Consider the following 19,073-nt stretch of genomic DNA (forward strand, 5'->3'; position numbering starts at 1 on the left):
CTGGCCCTCAGTGAAACCTTACTAAGTAGCATTGGAGTTAACTGGACCATCACAGTGAGTTTATATGCAATGCAGTTGCTGTGGCCAGTGAAAAAAGGCTGGCCTGCTACCCAGAAGGGACCTCCCCAAGTTAAATCACTCAAACCAAGTGATTCCTTAGATGCAGTGGACGTGCTGGTACTTAAGCAGCATGAACGGCACTCCACCAACGGAGAGAGACACTTAGAGCTGTAAATATTGTGTGATTCTCGTAAGGTCAGTATTTCAGTTGGCCCAAAAATCTCACTATGCTCTTGAGAACATTACAAAGTCCAACTTAACCCTTGATCTAACATCTGGCTGGCTTTTTGAGACAAAGTCTCATTGTAGCCCAGGCTGGCCGGGAACTTACCTGATAGCCCAGGCTTTCCTCAAACTTGGAGCAGTTCTGCCTCTGGAGTGCTCGGATTAGGTGTACATCACTATTCCAAGTTCAGATAACCTGGTTTTCTTAGACTCTGACCCACTGGTTGGTTGGTTTTTACCATCCATGTGTGGATCTTGCCTGAGGTAAGTTACTGTGGTATGCTAATTCCTTCTTTGTGTATTCTTTGGGGTTCTGTAAGAAAGACCTGCTTATCTACTTAGTTATTCCTGTCAGTGTGTATTTGTGGGTGTGTATGCCATTCCCTAAGTTATAAACACTATTTGTGACTCGGTTATCCCAGTGTGGCTCTTGGTAGCTCTGAGCAGTTAAACGTTCGTTTTTGATAGACAGGGATGAGGAGTCTATGATTCAACCCATCCTTCCCCTGGAGTAACAGTCATTGTTTTGAGGGGTGGGAAACAGTCTCGCTGTAACAGTCTGGCCCTGATCTTGCCATCCCCCTGTCTCAGCCTAGTAAGTGGTGTGGTTTTACCTTCTGCTTTATTTTTTGAGACAGTCTTGTAGCCAAAGCTGGAGAGTTTTGTCTGCCAGCCCTGCTAACCAGTATCTAACCTTAGCATCTCACAGCCGCTGCCTAGTTTTCTGTTCCTAGTCTCTTCCTGCAAACTCGTCTTTCCCTTTGGACAAGGAAAATCTGGCTGGATCACCTCTGTTTAGAACATTCTAAGACCTTCCACTGCACAAAGGATGGGCTCTAGATACTGCCTTCTCTTCTTGCATAACTTGTTTGAGACAGGTCATGCAGGCTGGCCGTGAACTCCTGACCCCCTGACCTACACACACACACACACACACAGTGCAGAGACCACACCATGCACCACCATCCTTGGCTCCTTGTGGTTTAAAAGGAGATCTAAAACCAGATCTTGCTTTGCAGCCCAGGCTGGCTTCAGACTTGTCGCGGTTTTGCCCGCGCCTCCCTCCTGCGTGGATTCCAGGTATGAGCCACTGCCCGCAACAATGCTGTGTGACAAATGAGTCATGTGCAATTGAAATTTTCAGCCGAGCTCTGCTGGGCCCACTTCTGATTCCAGCCTGGGGAGGGTGACTGTAAATGCAAGGCCAGTCTGCTCTACATACGTGTTCCAGGCTAGCCAGTGCTACATAGTGTGACCCTGTCTTAAATTATTTTCTAGTAGCTGCATCAAAGAAGTAAAAAAAATGAGAAAAACTAATTATAATATTAACCCTGTATACCAAGGTTATTATTGCTACATTGAGTCAATATAATTGCTACTGATCTATAGCCTATCTTTTCTGGAACTGAAGTTGAAAACACATTCTTACATGCTTACAGCCCTTCCTACTTGGGGTCAGCCACATTCCAGGTGCTTGGTAGTCACAGGTGGCTCTTAGCTGTTGGGGCTCTGCGAAGGCCCCCAATACCCAGCACCACTAGGCCTCTACCAGCCCCTCCCCTCCCCTTTTGTCCAAGCTCTGAGCCTTGTACACTACTTCACGTGTGGCGAATGTTTTCCCTGCCCTTTTCCCTTGACATTTCCGCTGTCGTCATCATCATTACCCTTTGCTGAAATTGCTTAATGTCACTGTTTTCTCCTTGACTGTAGAACCACGAGGACAAGGTGTCTGTCTCCGAGTCTTGCCCTCAGCGTCTAGCACACAGTAGGGGCTCAACTTGATAAACTGAAAATTGAACCAAAAGGAAGCCTTTGCAGGGAGAGAATAGCTAGGAAGCTGTTCCATGACATGCAGGATACAGACAGCAGGCAGGAAATGCTGTGCTCCATGACATGCAGGATGCAGACAGCGGCCAGGAAATGCTGTGCTCTATAACATGCAGGATGCAGACAGCAGCCAGGAAATGCTGTGCTCCATGACATGCAGGATGCAGACAGCAGCCAGGAAATGCTGTGCTCCATGACATGCGGGATGCAGACAGCGGCCAGGAAATGCTGTGTTCTGTGACATGCACAATGCAGACAGCGGCCAGGAAATGCTGTGTTCTGTGACATGCACAATGCAGACAGCGGCCAGGAAATGCTGTGCTCCATGACATGCGGGATGCAGACAGTGGCCAGGAAATGCTGTGTTCTGTGACATGCACAATGCAGACAGCGGCCAGGAAATGCTGTGCTCCATGACATGCGGGATGTAGACAGCGGCCAGGAAATGCTGTGTTCCATGACATGTGGGATGCAGACAGCGGCCAGGAAATGCTGTGCTCCATGACATGCAGGATGCAGACAGCGGCCAGGAAATGCTGTGTTCTGTGACATGCACAATGCAGACAGCAGCCACGAATGCTGAAGGCTGCCCTACCATCCTTTGCTAGTGCAGAAGAACCATTTACTCCACATTCCAAACTTAAAGAAGGCTGGTGCAGTTGAGTGGTAGAATGCTTGTCCAGCATGTGCCCAGCAAAACAGGACAAAACAATTGTGGCACATAGATTCCATTGCAGTTTTTTGTTAGTTTTTGTTTTAAACAGGACAGGGAAAAAAATCTAATAGAGATGAATACACACAAGACTTGCATAGGCCCTTCAGGGGAGTCAAATTCCTTGCCTGGAACTGTGAGAAAAGTCACCTTAATATCCCCTCTAAGCTTTCTCATTGCTCTCAGGGTGGGCAGAGAGCACTGGGGACCTCCATCAGGAGCACTGGGGACTTCCATCAGGAGAACTGGGGACCTCCGTCAGGAGCACTAGGGACCTCCATCAGGAGAACTGGGGACTTCCATCAGGAGCACTGGGGACCTCCGTCAGGAGCACGGGGGACCTCCGTCAGGAGCACTGGGGACCTCCATCAGGAGCACTGGGGACCTCCGTCAGGAGCACTGAGGACCTCCATCAGGAGCACTGGGGACCTCCGTCAGGAGCACTGAGGACCTCCGTCAGGAGCACTGAGGACCTCCATCAGGAGCACTGGGGACCTCCGTCAGGAGTACTGGGGACTTCCATCAGGAGCACTGGGCACACTCTTGGACTGCGCCCTGGAGGCAGCAGGGTCTTTCCAAAGATGAAGTCTTTCTTCTCCAGCTGTGCTGCTGATGCACGAGTCCCTAAATCCAGTTCTGGGGTGAAGACCAGGCTGAGACACGACATTGTGCTGACTCACTAGCGGCCTCTCTCTCCCCAGGTAGCAGTGCCCTGGGAGTGTCAGTGAGAGCATCGGCCAACTTGAAAGACCTGGTGTCCTAGGATTCTCTGGAGAAATACAACTAATCAAACAAACAGAACATTTTTACACACATCAACACACACAGACAGACAGACAGACAGACAGAGACAGAGAGAGCCTGGAGAGATATATTATAAGAAATTGATTATCGGAACTGATGGGCTTACAGCTGTCAGGCTGGAGACCCAGAAGAGTTATTGATATGGTTCTAGTACAAATGCCAGCAGGCTCAAAACCCATTTACGGGTCTGGCTTTGTTTCTTATTTTTGAGAAAGGCTCTTATGTAGCCCCGGCTGGCCTTGAACTTACAATGTAGCTGAAGATGACTGTGAACTTCTGATCCTCCTGCCTCCGGCTTACGTGCGGCGATTACAGATATGCACCACCACATACGGTGTATTTGTTCAGTGCTAACAACTGAAGTCTGAGTCTTAAACAAGCACCCTGCAGCTGAGCTATAGCCCAGCCTCTTGTTTTATTTGGTGATAAGGTTTCACGTTTAGCTCAGGTTAGCCTGGGACTCACAATCCTCCAAAGTGCTGGGATTTGGAAGTGTGTGCTACCGTTCCCATCCTCAATTTGAGTGCAGTTCAATTCAGGTGCAGGGGAGACAGTGATCTCAGACAGCGGGAGTTTCCCGCCACTCAGCCTTTAGTTCTATCCGGTCTTCTAGTGAGTGAGACCCCACCCACAGTGAGACCCCACCCAGTGAGACCCCACCCACAGTGAGACCCCACCCAGTGAGACCCCACCCACAGCGAGACCCCACCCACAGTGAGACCCCACCCACAGTGAGACCCCACCCACAGCGAGAACCCACCCACAGTGAGACCCCACCCACAGCGAGACCCCACCCACAGTGAGACCCCACCCACAGCGAGACCCCACCCACACCGAGACCACACCCACAGCGAGACCCCACCCACAGTGAGACCCCACCCACAGCGAGACCCCACCCACAGCGAGACCCCACCCACAGTGAGACCCCACCCATTGAGACCCCACCCACAGCGAGACCCCACCCACAGCGAGACCCCACCCACAGCGAGACCTCACCCACAGTGAGACCCCACCCACAGCGAGACCCCACCCACAGCGAGACCCCACCCACAGCGAGACACCACTCACAGGTGAGACCCCACCCACAGCGAGACCACACCCACACCGAGACCCCACCCAGTGAGAGACAGTAAATCTGCTTTACTCTATTTTTCCAGGTACGCCCTTAGAGATCCATTCAGGATGTTTAACCACAGATGAGCGTTCTGTGGCCCAACCAATTGACACACAATTAAGCACCATCATCTCTGGGTTGCAGTGCTGGTTACACTGCTGGAAAACGTGCTTTCTTATTTGGAGTCTGGGTACCCACCTTTAATAACGGGCTAAACATGACACACCGGCCCTGTTCCATTCCTAGAGTCAACAGCAAGGTTGAGGTTATGTGCACAAGAGCCCTTGAAAAACATAATCCATTGTACATTTGTTGATACTAGCCCAGGGTCCACATCTGGGAACACACATTACAGTGAATGCATTAGGATCTCCACCAAGGGTGACCACTTATTCTGTAAAGAAAGTCCACCTGGAATTGGATGCTTACAGAATTTTGATACCCAGTGTTCCCATGGCTCTACCTTATGCCTAATAATTTGGGTGACCCATTTACAGTAAATTCATTGTAATGAGGCCAATCTAAAGGGAAGAAGAATATGAAGCAGAAAGCCATAGGCCTTTGCTGGGCCTGGTCTTTTGTCATTTGATTAGAAAGCACAAGTTTCGACAGTCACCCCAGACATAGTCTGTCCACAAACCAAGGTCATCAGTTTACCCAGTCCCCTTTGTCCTGCTCAGAGTGACCCAAGCGTCAGAAAATTCCATGAGTAGGCTTGGCTAACTCATGACCACTGACTGCCCAGACATCCCTCAGAAGAGTTACAAATGGCAGGAAGTTGTGCTCTGAAGTCTATGTCACGATCCCATGGGGATGTGGATCAGGTGGAGGGACAAAAACGTCTTTCTCCCAAGGGAAGTCACATCTGTACAGGGTCTACCCCAATATCGTGGCTTCCAGTGACAGAATTCCAAAGAATCCTAACTCTCATCTTTGGTTCATTGTAGCAGAAAGAGTCCGTTGGAATGGGGCTGTCTGTTCTAAACCTTCCCTGCCAAACGGCACCCTGCTCTTCACAGGGAGTGAGAACTCACTGCTCTACCGAGTGGTGCCAACAGCCCAGTGTGACCCTGGCTGACCAGCTGGCAGGGGACACTGAACAGGAAGGACTCTACAACGCATAAACGGTGATACTTTGCCTCACTTTGATTTTCCTGAAAGAATTTACTTTTTGTTCTAAGTTTAGCCACTAGTGAGTAGAGGCAAAGCCTACATTTGGAAAAAGCAGTATGGAATTCTGCAAAGAAAATGAAGTAAAGGAAACACAGGCTGAGCGCGGGACACAGACCTGAAGTTCTCGTGTGGAGGTGAAGGCAGAGAGATCATATCTGACCCTGTCTCAGAAACCGAACCAGACTGTCAAACAAAAACAGCAATAACTCGAAGCGAAGGAGCCATGACCCCGTGCTAGGCTTTGAGAGAAGTCATTCTTATTTATCTGATTAGATTATCAGAACCTTGAATATTGATTTCAAAAAGACAACTCTTAACTTTCACAACCCCATTAAAAGATAATATGAGCACATCAGGGTTATTGCCAGTAGACACAGAAAACCAGGGCGACCTTGGGACAGGAGCCTTCTGGGGTCACGGCCCTGCACGCTGATATCTCGGCTGACTGTAATCACAAACCCAAGCAACCAAGTTTATCATGTCATGGCTTTGTTTCACTATCTGTACATTTCATCTGACCTGTTTTCCAAGGAACTATGGGAAGGGGTGAGGGCTTCGCTGAGGGTCACGTCTGCTGGGAATATGCAGGGTTCTGGCTTTCATCCCTAGTGGAGAGGAGGTGGGAGGAGAAAGGGAAGGGTGGAGGGAGAAGGAAAAAGAGGAGAGGAAGAAGACTGGGGGGCGGTGGATAACCTTGCAGAGGCCACCTACACACAGTGGTGGCTATTACACTGTTTGCAGCTCAGATCGATTGTCCAGACAGAAAAAGCTCCCAGGGTCAGGGACAGCAATCTGGTGTCAATACAACAATTGTCAAGTCCCAAATATTCCTAGTATGGGGATGGAACATACTGTAGCCCGCTTCCAACACGGCTGTGACTTGACACTCGGCACACGTGTCCTCATGAAGGCTCCCCTTACCTGACGAGAGCCAAGCTGTAAGAGACCTGTGATTTCCAGGGCTTCTCATAAACACCTGTCTGGGAAGACCAGCCGCCATGCCGTGAGGACACTCAGGCAGGCCTGTGGGGAGGTGGACCAATGGCTGGTACTATCACAAGCCGTGGGAGAACACCGAGGCAGTATATCCCTCAGCTTCACTGAGACTTCAGGTGATGTGTTAGGATAACTTACTAACATGATTCACATCACTAGATAGTTAAGACAGCAGTAAAGCAGCGGATAGAGCTGGCAGAAGGACCCAGTCCCCAGAGACGGTGCTCGGTGTCGTCACTTCCATACTGTCCAGAGATGAGCAGAATGAGTGTGAGTGTGTGAGGGGAGACTGTGTGAGTGTGTGTGTGAGCACATGTGAGCGTGGAAGGGGAGAGCATGTGACTATGTAAATATGAGAGCATGTGAGCGTGGGCATCAAAGTTTCCCTCTCAGAGAGAAAGAGAGTGTGTGTGAGAAAGTCTCTCAGAGAGAGAGTATGTGTGTGAGAGAGAAAGTCTCTCAGGGAGAGAGTGTGTGAGAGAGAAAGTCTCTCAGAGAGAGAGTGTATGTGTGTGTGTGTGAGAGAGAGAAAGTCTCTCAGGGAGAGAATGTGTAAGAGAGAAAGTCTCTCAGAGAGAGAGAGAGAGAGAGAGAGAGAGAGAGAGAGAGAGAGAGAGAGAGAATGTGTGACAGAAAGTCTCTCAGAGAGAAAGTGTGTGTATATGAGAAAGTCTCTCAGAGAGTGTGTGTGTGAGTCTCTGAGAGAGAAAGTGTTTTTTTTTTTTTGTGTGTGTGTGTGTGTGTGTGTTGGATTAGAGCTTTGCTTATGTTTTTACTTTTGGGGCAGGTCACTCTTACGTAGCTCACAGTGGTCTTGAACATGTAAGCCTCCTGCCTCAGCTTCTGAAGCAGTGGGACTGCGGTCATATGCCGTGACGCGTGGCTTGAATGGTGTAATCTGAGAAGTAAAGCAGAGAGATAACAGGCATGTAAGTTTTAGGGATGTTACAAGTTACATACGAAATGTTCCCCCCAAAGCACCATGTTTGGGGGCTGGGTACCCAGTTAATGGTGCTATTTGGGGAGGTTCTGGAAGTGTTAGGATGTGGGACGAGCTGGAGGAAGTAATTTAGGGTGGATTCTTGGTGGCATCTTGTCCCAGCCCTCTTCCTGTCCATCTGTTCCTTGTCCACCATGAAGTGAAGAGTCTCTTCTCCATGCACCTGCCACCATGACGGTCTGCCTGCAGCTAGACCCAGAAACGAGCAGCTACGAGACCATGGATCCTCCGAGACTGGGAGCCAAACAAACCCTTTTTTCCCCCTTCAGGAGTTCTTTCAGGCGGGATTTTTGTTTGCTTGTTTTGATTGTTGTTGCTGTTTGTTTTTGTCTGGTTTGTTTCTAAGACAGGGTCTCTCGTAGTCCAGGCTGGCCTTGAATTACATCGCTGACGATGACCTTGAACTCTGCATCTTCTCATCTTGTCTTTAAGAGCTGAGGTACCAGGCCTGTGCCACCATACCCAGCTTGGGTATTTGGATTATAACTCTGCAAAAGTAACCAATATAAAGAATATCCTGGACACCGGAGAATTGTTGCTAAGATTTTATCACTAACAACAACAACCAAAGCCCTGAGCCGAGAATGGAGGCACATGTCTTTAATCCCAGCACTCAGGAAGCCGAGATGGTCGAATCTCTGTGTGTTCTAGGCCAGCCTGGTCTACACAGGAAGACCCAGGCCAGCCGAGACTACTTAGTAAGCCCTGTTGAAAACAAAACTGAACAAAGTCCTGAAGGTGATGTAGTGTAATCTCATATCTGCAATCTCAACACTCGGGAGGAAAGAAGAGGATCACAGTAGGTTTGAGGCCACATGTGGGTCCCAGGCCAGCACCGGCTACACAGTGAGACCTCGAGCTGGTAAAATAAAGAGCAGTGACTTCAACCACAGGAACTTACTTTCTTGTAGTTTGAGATGGCAGAAATCCAAAACCAGGGTGTTGGCAGTGTTGGTTTTTCTCAGGTCTCCCTCCATGGTTTAGATGCAACTTTCTCCCTGTTTTTGCAGGATCTTGTCTGGAGCATTTGTCTTAGATAACGTTTCTATGGCTGCGATGAAATGTCTTCACCAAAGCAGCTTGGGGGAGAAAGGATTTACGTGGTGTACACATCACTGTTCATCATTGAAGGAAGTCTGGACAGGAACTCAAACAGGGCAGGAAGCTGGAGGCAGAAACAGAGGCCATGGAGGGGTGCTGCTTACTGGCTTGCTCATCATGGCTTGCTCAGCCTGCTTTCTTATAGAACCCAGGACTAGCAGCCCTAGGGATGGCACCACCCACAATGGTCTGGCCCCTCCCCATCAATGAACTAATTAAGAAAATGCCCTACAGGTGGATCTTATGGAGGCATTTTCTCAATGGAGGTTCCCTCCTCTCAGATGACTGTAGGTTGTGTCAAGTTGACACATAACTAGCCACAGTATGATAATTTTTTCTTTAATAATAGCTGTCATATGGAATTGGGGAATCCCATTAAGCTCAGTATAACACTAATTGTTTAAAGGTCCTATTTCCTAGTACAGTCACATTCGGAATTACAGAAATTATAGGGAAGGGTATAGCTAAGTGGTTAGAACACTTGCCTAGCATGTTCTAGATTTGATCCCTAGTCCCTCCCCAAAGCAAAAGGAATTGGAGGGGAGGCATAACTCAGCCTATAATGTCAGTCAACATAAGTGAGTCTATGTTGTTTCATCTTAATACACCAATAGCAGATATATACTGGTCTAAGATGTAGTGTGTACGGAGCAGCCTTTGGGGAGCCAGTTTTTCAAGCATGTCCTCAGCCACTTCATATTCCTTGGGATCAGCAGAATTTTCCTTCATTATATATTCATAAGCATTATTTGTGACTGTGATGGATGATTTCATCAACTTGGTGTGATCTGGAATCACCTGGGAGACAAACTTGTGGCCATGTTGCAAGGATGTTTCTGGAAAAGATTAACTGAGGAATGACGACCTCCCCTGACTGGGCAGCACCATCCCATGGACTAGGGTCCCTGACTGAATCAAAGGAACGAAGAAATGGAACACGAGTTCCGTCATGGCTTCTGGGCTATGGACGCAAGGCGACCCCCTCACACTCCTGCACCGCAGCTCCAGCTGCTCCACACCAGGCCTTCCCCACCACAATGGACTGTATCCCCTCAAACCGCGAGCTCAGATTAACCCGGCTTTAAGCTGCTGTGGTCGGGCGTTTGCTTCGGTGATGATAAAAAGAGCTGATACAGCCGCCTTCCTTCCCCCTTTACACTTGTCCTCCAAAGGATGAATTTGTCTTGCCTTGGGCATGAATCAGATTCATAATCCACCCCTCGAGTCCAACCAACTCACTCAAATCATGACACCCTTTTGTTAATGTATATTTGGACTTGTTCATTTCGATTTTTCTTATTTCTAAATGTTCATTATTAATGTGTGAGCGCGTGTGCGTACATAATGCCTGGATGGAGTGTGGGCATTTGTGGGCCATGACACACGTGTAGAGATCAGAGGGCAACTCTGTGGAATAGACTCACTCTCACCATTATGCGGGTCCCAGGAACTGAACTCAGGTTTTCAGGCTCGTGCAACTAATGCTTTTATCCTCTGAGCCGTCTTGTCAGACTTCAACTTGATTTTTCCAAAGGACTGCGTGTCTTCTTCTAAAATTTAAATTTAGTTCAGTAGGAAAATTCAGTGCAAGTTGTGGAATATTTAACTATGTAAAGATGCATCACATTTGTTTTTTCTGTGGAATATTACTTTAACTGTGTAAAGGTGTGTTTGTTACATTTGTTTCTGCTGCATTTGTTTAATTATGAAAAGATGGGCTACTGTTTCACCTTGCCTGCCTAAGGTACCTGATTGGTCTAATAAAAAGCTGAACAGCCAATAGCTAGGCAGGAGAGGGATAGGCGGGGCTGGCGGGCAGACAGAAAAAATAGGAGACAAAATCTAGGCTCGGAAGAGAAGAGAAGAGAATGTGGAGAAAGAGGGGAACATGCGCGGGGCCAGGAAGCTGCCAGACAGACAGACAGAGAGACAGCAAGAAAGAAAGATGGAAAAAGCCCTGAGGCAAAAGGTAGATAAAGAGAAACAGATTAAATAAGAGCTAAGATAAGGCCAAGCACTTATAACTAGTAAGTCTCGTGTCATGATTTGGGAGCTGGTTGGTGGCCCAAGAGAAAGTCTGCTACAAGTAAAGGTTCTGCTCAGCCTTGGGGGCTGGAGGTGCAGGCTGGCTGTGCGGTTTTCTTGACACCTCATCTTGCACCCATCCTTGGTCAGTGTGCTTCTGATTGATTTTCTCGGAGGTGGTAAGGCTGACTTCCAGGAGCATTAGAGGCTGCTTTTCTGACTCAAGGCAGCATTGCACTGCCCCCTTGTGGCTGGACAGAGTCATGATTCCAGAATGGCGATAGGTTGTGAACAGAGGTGCTCTCTCAAAGGGTCACAGTATGTAACTCTTGATGCTGGGCCCTCCAGAGCTCCCTTTCCACCATCCTGACAGACAATACCCTGGCTAGTCAGCCTTAGCTTTAGACCTAGTATAACAAAGAATCTCTGAGAACTAAACCTTTATAGTTTAAAGGCATCGTGACTTGTGAAATCATTTGTTACTGCAGCATAGCCCAGGCTTGTACGATGTGCACTGACTGAAATCCTTTGTCTCAGGAGACCACTTTGCTCCTGATGGACTTATTCCCTCCTCCAGACGAGCACTCCTATCCGTCAAGAGGTGGCGAAGGTTGCCCTAAGGGGTAAAAGGATTCATCAGTGGCCTGGTGATACAAGCTGATGATTATAGTACTTGGGAGCAGCAGGGGTTCAAGGCCATCTTCAGCTGCACACCAAGCTTGTGGCCAACCTTGCCTACCCAAGACACAGCCTCAAAACACAAAAACAACAAGCAACAGCCATCCCCCACTACCAAACAACAAAAACCCATTAAACACTTCTCATGCGCATAGTTAAGAGGACCAACCCCCTCATCGGCTCCTTAGCGGAGAAGCCCGGCTGCAAGACGTTGTGGTGCACACCTAGTCTACCCAGAAAGAGAGGCACATAGCCTCCCCTCTGTTCACTCACTGCCAGAGCTGGACACCCAGGGAAGGTTATACACCAGCGTTTTTAACAGCTGCAGTGATGTGACTGCTTTAAGTCATAGGGACTTCTGGGATGGATGCCTGCGTTCCGGGACCCCTAGGAACTCCACTCACCAAGGCATCTAATGTGCAGAGAGGGAGACCTTGGCAGATGCTTGAGACAGCAAGGAAGGACGGGTGTGCAGCTCCTGGAATGTGGTACCCAATCGTTTTCATAAAGAAAAGCACAGCCCAGCACTCAGGAGCCTTAGGCAGAGGCAGGAGGATTGACAGTTCAAGGGCGGTGTGTGGGCTACACAGCTCAAGGCTAGCCTGGGCTACACAGTGAGATCTTCAGGACTGGTTTTGATGATGAAGACTTTATAAATGTTAAGTGGGTAAAATAGTGATCTTTCCTTCATGCATATACTTCGTGTGGGTATGTATGTACATGTTTATGTGTGTGTGTGCGTGCGTGTGTGTGTGTGTGTGTGTGTGTGTGTGCGTGTGTGTGCGCGTGTGTGTATGTGTGTACACGTGAAGGCCAGAGGTCAACTCTGGGTGTCGCTGTCTACTTTGTTTTTTGGGACAGGATCTCTCACCAGTCCCGGGCTCAACAATTAGGTTAGACCGGCTGGCCAGTGAGCCTCGGGGACTCGGCTGTCTCTGCCTCTCCAGCCCTGGGATTACAAGCACACACCACCATATATGGCTTTTTTGTAACCTAGAAATGACATTTACTTACCTACTATCTATTTATGGGGCGTGCATGTCACGGTGCTTGTGTGACGGTCAGAGGACAACTTGTGGGAACCAAGTCTCTCCTTCCCCCGTGTGACCTCCAGGGTTCAAACTCAGGTCTTCAGTCTTGGTGGCAAGCACCTTCACCCACTGAGCCATCTTGCTGGCCCCCATACCTGGTTCCAGGTGGCCTCTGAATGAAAAAAAAAAAAAAAAAAAGAAGTAAAAAGAAAGGACGTGGCTGCTCCAGGTATAGTGGAGGAGAAAACTTCTTGCGGACACGTGGGAGAAGAGTCCAGAATGAACATGACCAGACTGAGCTGGGCCGCGTGGCAGAAGGGGGAGGGGAAGAGAGAGGGGAGAGGGGAACCAGGTGCAGCAGCCAGGAGGCTCAAAAAGAGTGCACAAAAGGGCCAGGTAACCCAATGGGTGGATCACGGATGGAAGGCCAGCTGGGGGAAGGGCAGCCCAGCCACAAGTTTAGGGTAGGGGTGGGGTTGCCAGCTGGGGGGGCCTGTCACAGGTAGGAACTGAGGGGTGCAGGGGGAGCCCAGCAGCCAGGGCTGCTGTGAAATGTTAACTAGGCACCACAGCCCTGTGTCCCAGGTTTGAAAGCTAACACGCTCTACAGACTGAGCTATGCCGCGCCCCTCCGCATATATTTTAAGGAAGGTGTGGTGTGGTTACACACACAAGCTCTGGACTCTGGGTTTCAAATCCTAATCGCACTAATTATTCCCCATCTGGCTTTGGGAGGGTAGCACGGAGGATGAGGAGGAAACGCACAGTGTGTCTAAGGCTTCAGGACCTCCTGGCACACAGTGAGAGCCACAGAAAGTGTGGAGAATTCGGATGGCTGCATTTCTTCAGCCACGCCATCCTGCCTGGGTATATATAGGTCAGACTTCCCTCTCTGAGATCTTTGCCTTTAGGGACAAGCGGTGGATTCTCATGGAAGACGTCACACACAGTGTCTGGAGTGACCTGAGTCCCTTCTTCCAGGCCTCCCGGCTCCAGTGAAGAGGTGTTGACCATTTTTGTTGTTGTTTGTTTTTCCTGGGTTTCCATTTTGTGGGGATTGTTCCATTTTGTCAGCAGGCCTCCTTCAGCAGCTGTGTAACAAATGCTTTTGAAAGACTGCCACCGTGCCTCACCCAGACCGCCCTGCACGTCTTAGCCCGTGCGCAGGCACCCTGGGTGGCCATAGCCACTGTGGGAGAAAGCTGGACGGAAACTCGGCCCTCCTCTAATCTGGCTTTGCTCCTTCAGCCTTGAACATGCGCAGTGGCTACATCTGGGCTTGGGGTTTGCCAGTGAGAATGTCAGGGCTCAAGCTGGTCCAACACTAAACCCAGGGGAAGGGCGGGGAAGCCGCGAAGCCCCTGTTTCGTTCTGAAGGTCGAGCTCCTGAATTCAGCCCAGGCTTCCTCTTACCTCATCGTGAACAAACCCTTTCACTTCCCGGAGGAAATGCCATGGTTTTTGTTTTTTTTTTTGTTTTGTTTTTGTTTTCAGATATAAAGTAGACACTCCACTCATATTTATTCAGACACATTTATTTAAGGGATGGCTGGATGCACTATTGCATTTGAGTTATTTTGCAGTACAAGGTGTTCAATAAATGTTAGCTACAAGTAGGCTTTGGTGCTGCTCACCTGTAGTCACTGGGCGGGAGCACCGAAGGTCTCAAGTCTGAGGCCAACTTGGCCTGTAGCAGGCTCAAAGTTACAAAGCGAGAACTCGTCTCCAAAACCATAAATAAAAAATAAATAAGTAAACGTTAGTTTACGTTACCTCTTAAAAATTGTATTTAGTGGGGCTGGAGCGATGTCACAGCCTTAGTGTGTGCTAAGGGTACACAGTGCTCCTGCAGAGAAGCCTGGTCCTTGCCGAGGACCCCAGCACCCACACAGTGGCTCTCAGTCATCTGGGACTCCAGTCCCGGGGATCGGATGCCTCTTCCGACTAACGTGCAGACACGACACTCATACAAAACAAAATAAAAATAAACAAATACAGTAAATAAAATTATATCAACTTATTCCTGTTGTTGTTGTGTGTGGTGTGTGTATGTGTGAGTGCATGTGCCGGCGCACACATGAGGCGCACACCCTTGTGGCCTCACTTCTCTCTGTCCACCTTTGCACGAGTTCCGGGCTGGAACTCAGCCCATTAGGTTTGCACAGTCAGGTGGCAAGTGCCTTGACTTGCTGAGCCGTGTGCCCACCCAGTCCATCTCATCTTCACACTCACCTCCCATCCTAACAACACCCTATCGGTGTACAGAAACTCATGGTACCTCCGTCTGGAAATCTCTCCTCTCCACTGTCCTTCATTAATCTTGTTCATTGGGAATGTCCACTTCAGGGCAGCAAAAGCGAAGGAGGCCCATCCTGAACCAGCCAGAAAGAGCCTGAATAAATTTGTCTAAATTCGTGAGGGTTGTCAAATAAAGAACCACAGACTTGTCCTCAGGCCACTGAGGACGGGAGAGGACAAGCTGAAGGGCCCCGGGGAAGCTTGCTGGCCTGAATCTGCTCCATGTTAGCTGATGGGCAAAGCTGCCTGTGACAGAGCCCCCAGCTTGACCTTGCTGGAACCCTCTGTCTGTACTCGTGGGACTCACGCTGAGAGTGGGGTGGTATTGTCAGTGACTGAAGTAGCCTTTTTCGGATCACAGACAGGGCCTCTCCGATCTTCACCCAGGGTGACCTTTACCTTCCCTAGCCAGTTTTCATGCAGCAGAACCCCACAGCCACACTGCTTTCTGAGGGGACCCCTGGAAACCAGTCACTATAAAACACCTTGGCTTTGGAGACTCGGGGTTTGGTAAGGAATATGGGACAGAAACTGAAAGCATTAATATTGAGTTTTACCTTCATTCAGTTGTACAATCTTATTTCGTCTCATTCAGCAGAGGCACTAGGAAACATGGACCTTCCTATTCCGGCAGTTCCCATGGCCTCCTGTGCACTGTGAGTCAGCAGAGGGGTGTGCAAAGCAGGCCCCACCTTCCAACAGCTCAACCTCCGAACTCAAGGAACACCTCCCTGAGAAATGGGCCTTAGGACCAGTGTGGGCTTGGAGACACTGTACTGTCTCCATCTCAAAGGTAGGGAGCACAGGAAATATAAATACCCTGCATGACCTGGGTATGGTAAGAGGCAGGGTGACTTGGGTCATAGTTTTGGTAATGGAATGGTGTTACCATCGAGCTGGACAGTGGAGGATGGCTTTGATCTGAGGCCTGAGGTATTTTTCAACCAAGGCACTTTGGGTGTGGGAAAGAAAAGGTCAAGCTCTGAGGAGTTTAAAGACAAGAGGAGGGCTGTAGTGAATCTCAGTGTTTGTTGGTTTGTTGATTGCAAGTAGCCCAGGCTAGTCTCAAACTCATTCTGTAGCCAAGGGTGACTTTGAACTTCTGATCTTCCTGCCTCTCCCAAGCACTGGGATTGCAGGCATGTGACACCACACCCTGTTATATGTGGTGCTGGGGATTGAACCTAGGACTTCCTGCAGGTCAGCAAAACGGTCTCTCAACTGAGCTACATCTCCAGCTTTTAAAAATGTTTTTGAAAAGATGCTCAGGGCTGGGGATGCTGTTCAGTGGAAGCGTGCTTACCCAGTGTGTGCCCTGGGCCCTGGTGTGATCCCCCAGCACCGAAAAACAAACAAAACTACTAAAAACTACAAGCAAAATTGATGCAAGATTCAAAATGAATGTGAATGGAGTAAGGATACAGCTTTGAGTAGATCCTTGCCTAGCTCACCGTGAGGCCCTGGGTTTCACTAGAGCCCCAGGTGAAAGCTGGAGCGGAAATATTGAGAAGGAAGTTGGAAGTAAGCACGAGAGAGTAACAACCTGCCAGACAGTGGGCACAGGGCTTCTGGCACATGTCTTTTATTTTGGTGGGTCAGTCACTCCTAAGAGGACCTCATGTCTTTTATTTTGGTGGGTCAGTCACTCCTAAGAGGATCTCAGGTATAGTTTGGTTGGCAGGCCTGAGGGATTCAGGCATAATTTTCCTCACAGCTTCCACTTTCTCGCCTATAAAAGCACTCACTTTTGCAGACTACAGAAGGTGATGAGGTCTCCAGGAGTGTGAAAATATGCTTTTTTGGTCAATGGATGGTGTTATTAATATGTATAGCGCACTGAATCCATGGATTGCTCTGGAAAGGTCTAGGGATGTGCTTTGAAAGTGCCTTCAGGAGGGATGTTAAGCCCTGCCACATCTGAGAACCTGGAGCCTTCTCCCAGGTCCGTGCAAGGTCTGGGCAAAGGCATCCGTGTGAGTGTGAACCCTCCTTCTGCCTCTCTGTCCTGTCGTTGGGGTAATAATACCTCGCAAGTCTGTGCTAGGCCACAGGAGTTTGAGATGAGATAATAAGAAACACGAGAAATGAAAGCAAGTTGAAAACTAACTCATACTTCGTTTTTCAGACAGTGGGATCATTCAGATTGTCTGGGAAGGCTCCAGCTCAGCATTCTGAGAGACTGGGCAAGAGTTTAATGGAGACTTAGGAAGGACCAGACGAGGAGGCCAGAGACAGGGACTCCGATGACACACCTGATCCAGCCCTGGGAGGGCCACATCACCTCTGCTGAGGTTAAATGATGGCTTCCTGTGGCGTTGGGGTTAAACTGCCAAGGTTCAGTGACCTCCCTTGGGGTGTTGCCCAGCTCCACCCTCCTGGTGAGAGAGGAAGTGGCTGTCTGCAAGTCTGGGCAGATTCCAGGCCCAGGTGCCAAGCTGCATTGGTCTGGCCGTCTGGGAGAGAGAGGCATCTACTGCAGGAGGTCTCCACGGACTGTGTGCAAGCACTGAGGTAGTACAGACATGGCTGAGGTAAGGAAAGAGGGCGGGTCCGAAGCAAAAGTGCCAGAGGCCTGAGCTGGGGGTTAAGTGTGAGCCTTTGAGGAAACTGCTCTGTGGGCCCACCTCACCACATATACAGTGGTACTCATTAATAGTGAGTTCAAGGCTAACCTGGGCTACTTCAAGAACATGCTCGTCTCACCCTGGAAAATCATTTTGAATAGTCTGGCATAGTGGTGCAGACCTATAACCCAGCACTTAGGAGGTCCAGAAGGATCAGGAGCTCAAAGCCATTCTTGACTATGTAAAGAGTTTGAGGCCAGCCTGGACTACATGAGACTCTTCCTCAAACACAGCAACAACAAACAACATTTAACCACAGTGGGGCATGGTAATACACATCTGTAATTCTAGCACCTGGGAAATTGGAGGCAGAAAGATCAGAACTCAAGACCAGCTTGAACAGTATGAGACTGTCTCAAAACCACAACAGTAAGTAGATTTCCCTTCTGGAGGGACATCCCTACAGAACTGAAGTAGGGGCTCAGTCTGCTGTTATTTTTGAGGCAGAGTTTCATGGAGCTCAGGCTGGCCTTGAACTTCTGAGCCTCCCACCAGGCAGGTTTATGGGATGCTGTGAGCTAATCCAGGTTCTGTGTAAGCTAGGCAAGCATTCTCCCAACTGCGCTGTGTCTCCAGCCCTCAAACTGGTATTTGTAGCCCCCTGTTCATATCAGCACCAATCACAATAACTGTCTGAAAGTCCATCAAGAGCATTATAAGTAAGTGTGGCACAAGATGGCTCAGAGGGCAAAAGCTCTTGCTGTGCAAGCCTGATGACCTGAGGCTAGCCCCCTGGGACCAATGCCAAGGTGGAAGGAGAGAACTGACTTCTGAAGCTGATTTCACAGACACACACACACACACACACACACACACACACACGGGGGCGCCATGGAATGTTCGCACCTACACATTCACACCTATATCACATACATAACACAATAACAATAACTAAGACAAAATTTAAATTAAAATGTGGCATATACATACATGGGATGTCAATCAGCCTCATGCTCCAATATGGATGAACAACACCATGCCACGTGACATAAGCCAGCCGCAAAACAACCAACATGGTCTGATTCCACTTCCCTAGGCTGCCACTAGCAAACGAGTTCATTGAGAAGAAAGTGGGGTGGCGGCTACCAGGCAACAGCGGGAGGGAGAAAGTGGCTGGGTAGCTCAGTGAGTAGAACGTTTGCTTTGACTTACACAAAGCCCAGAGTTCAAGTCTCGGTACCAGAGGGGAAAATAGGGAAAGGAGACCCGGTGTTAACTGAAGATGAACTTTCAGTACGGAAACCGGAAGAGTGGAAATGGACAGCAGTGATAGCCTTACAACACCATGAATGCACGTAAGACTGCAGAAACGGTATGCTCTCAAGCAGTTACGCCAAGTGTAGTGGGTGCACACTTGCAGCCCCAGCACTTGGGAGGCTGAGACAGTTTGGAATCCAAGGCCAGC

This window comes from Peromyscus eremicus, chromosome 20 (genome assembly GCF_949786415.1).
Source record: "Peromyscus eremicus chromosome 20, PerEre_H2_v1, whole genome shotgun sequence".
Taxonomy (NCBI): domain Eukaryota; kingdom Metazoa; phylum Chordata; class Mammalia; order Rodentia; family Cricetidae; genus Peromyscus; species Peromyscus eremicus.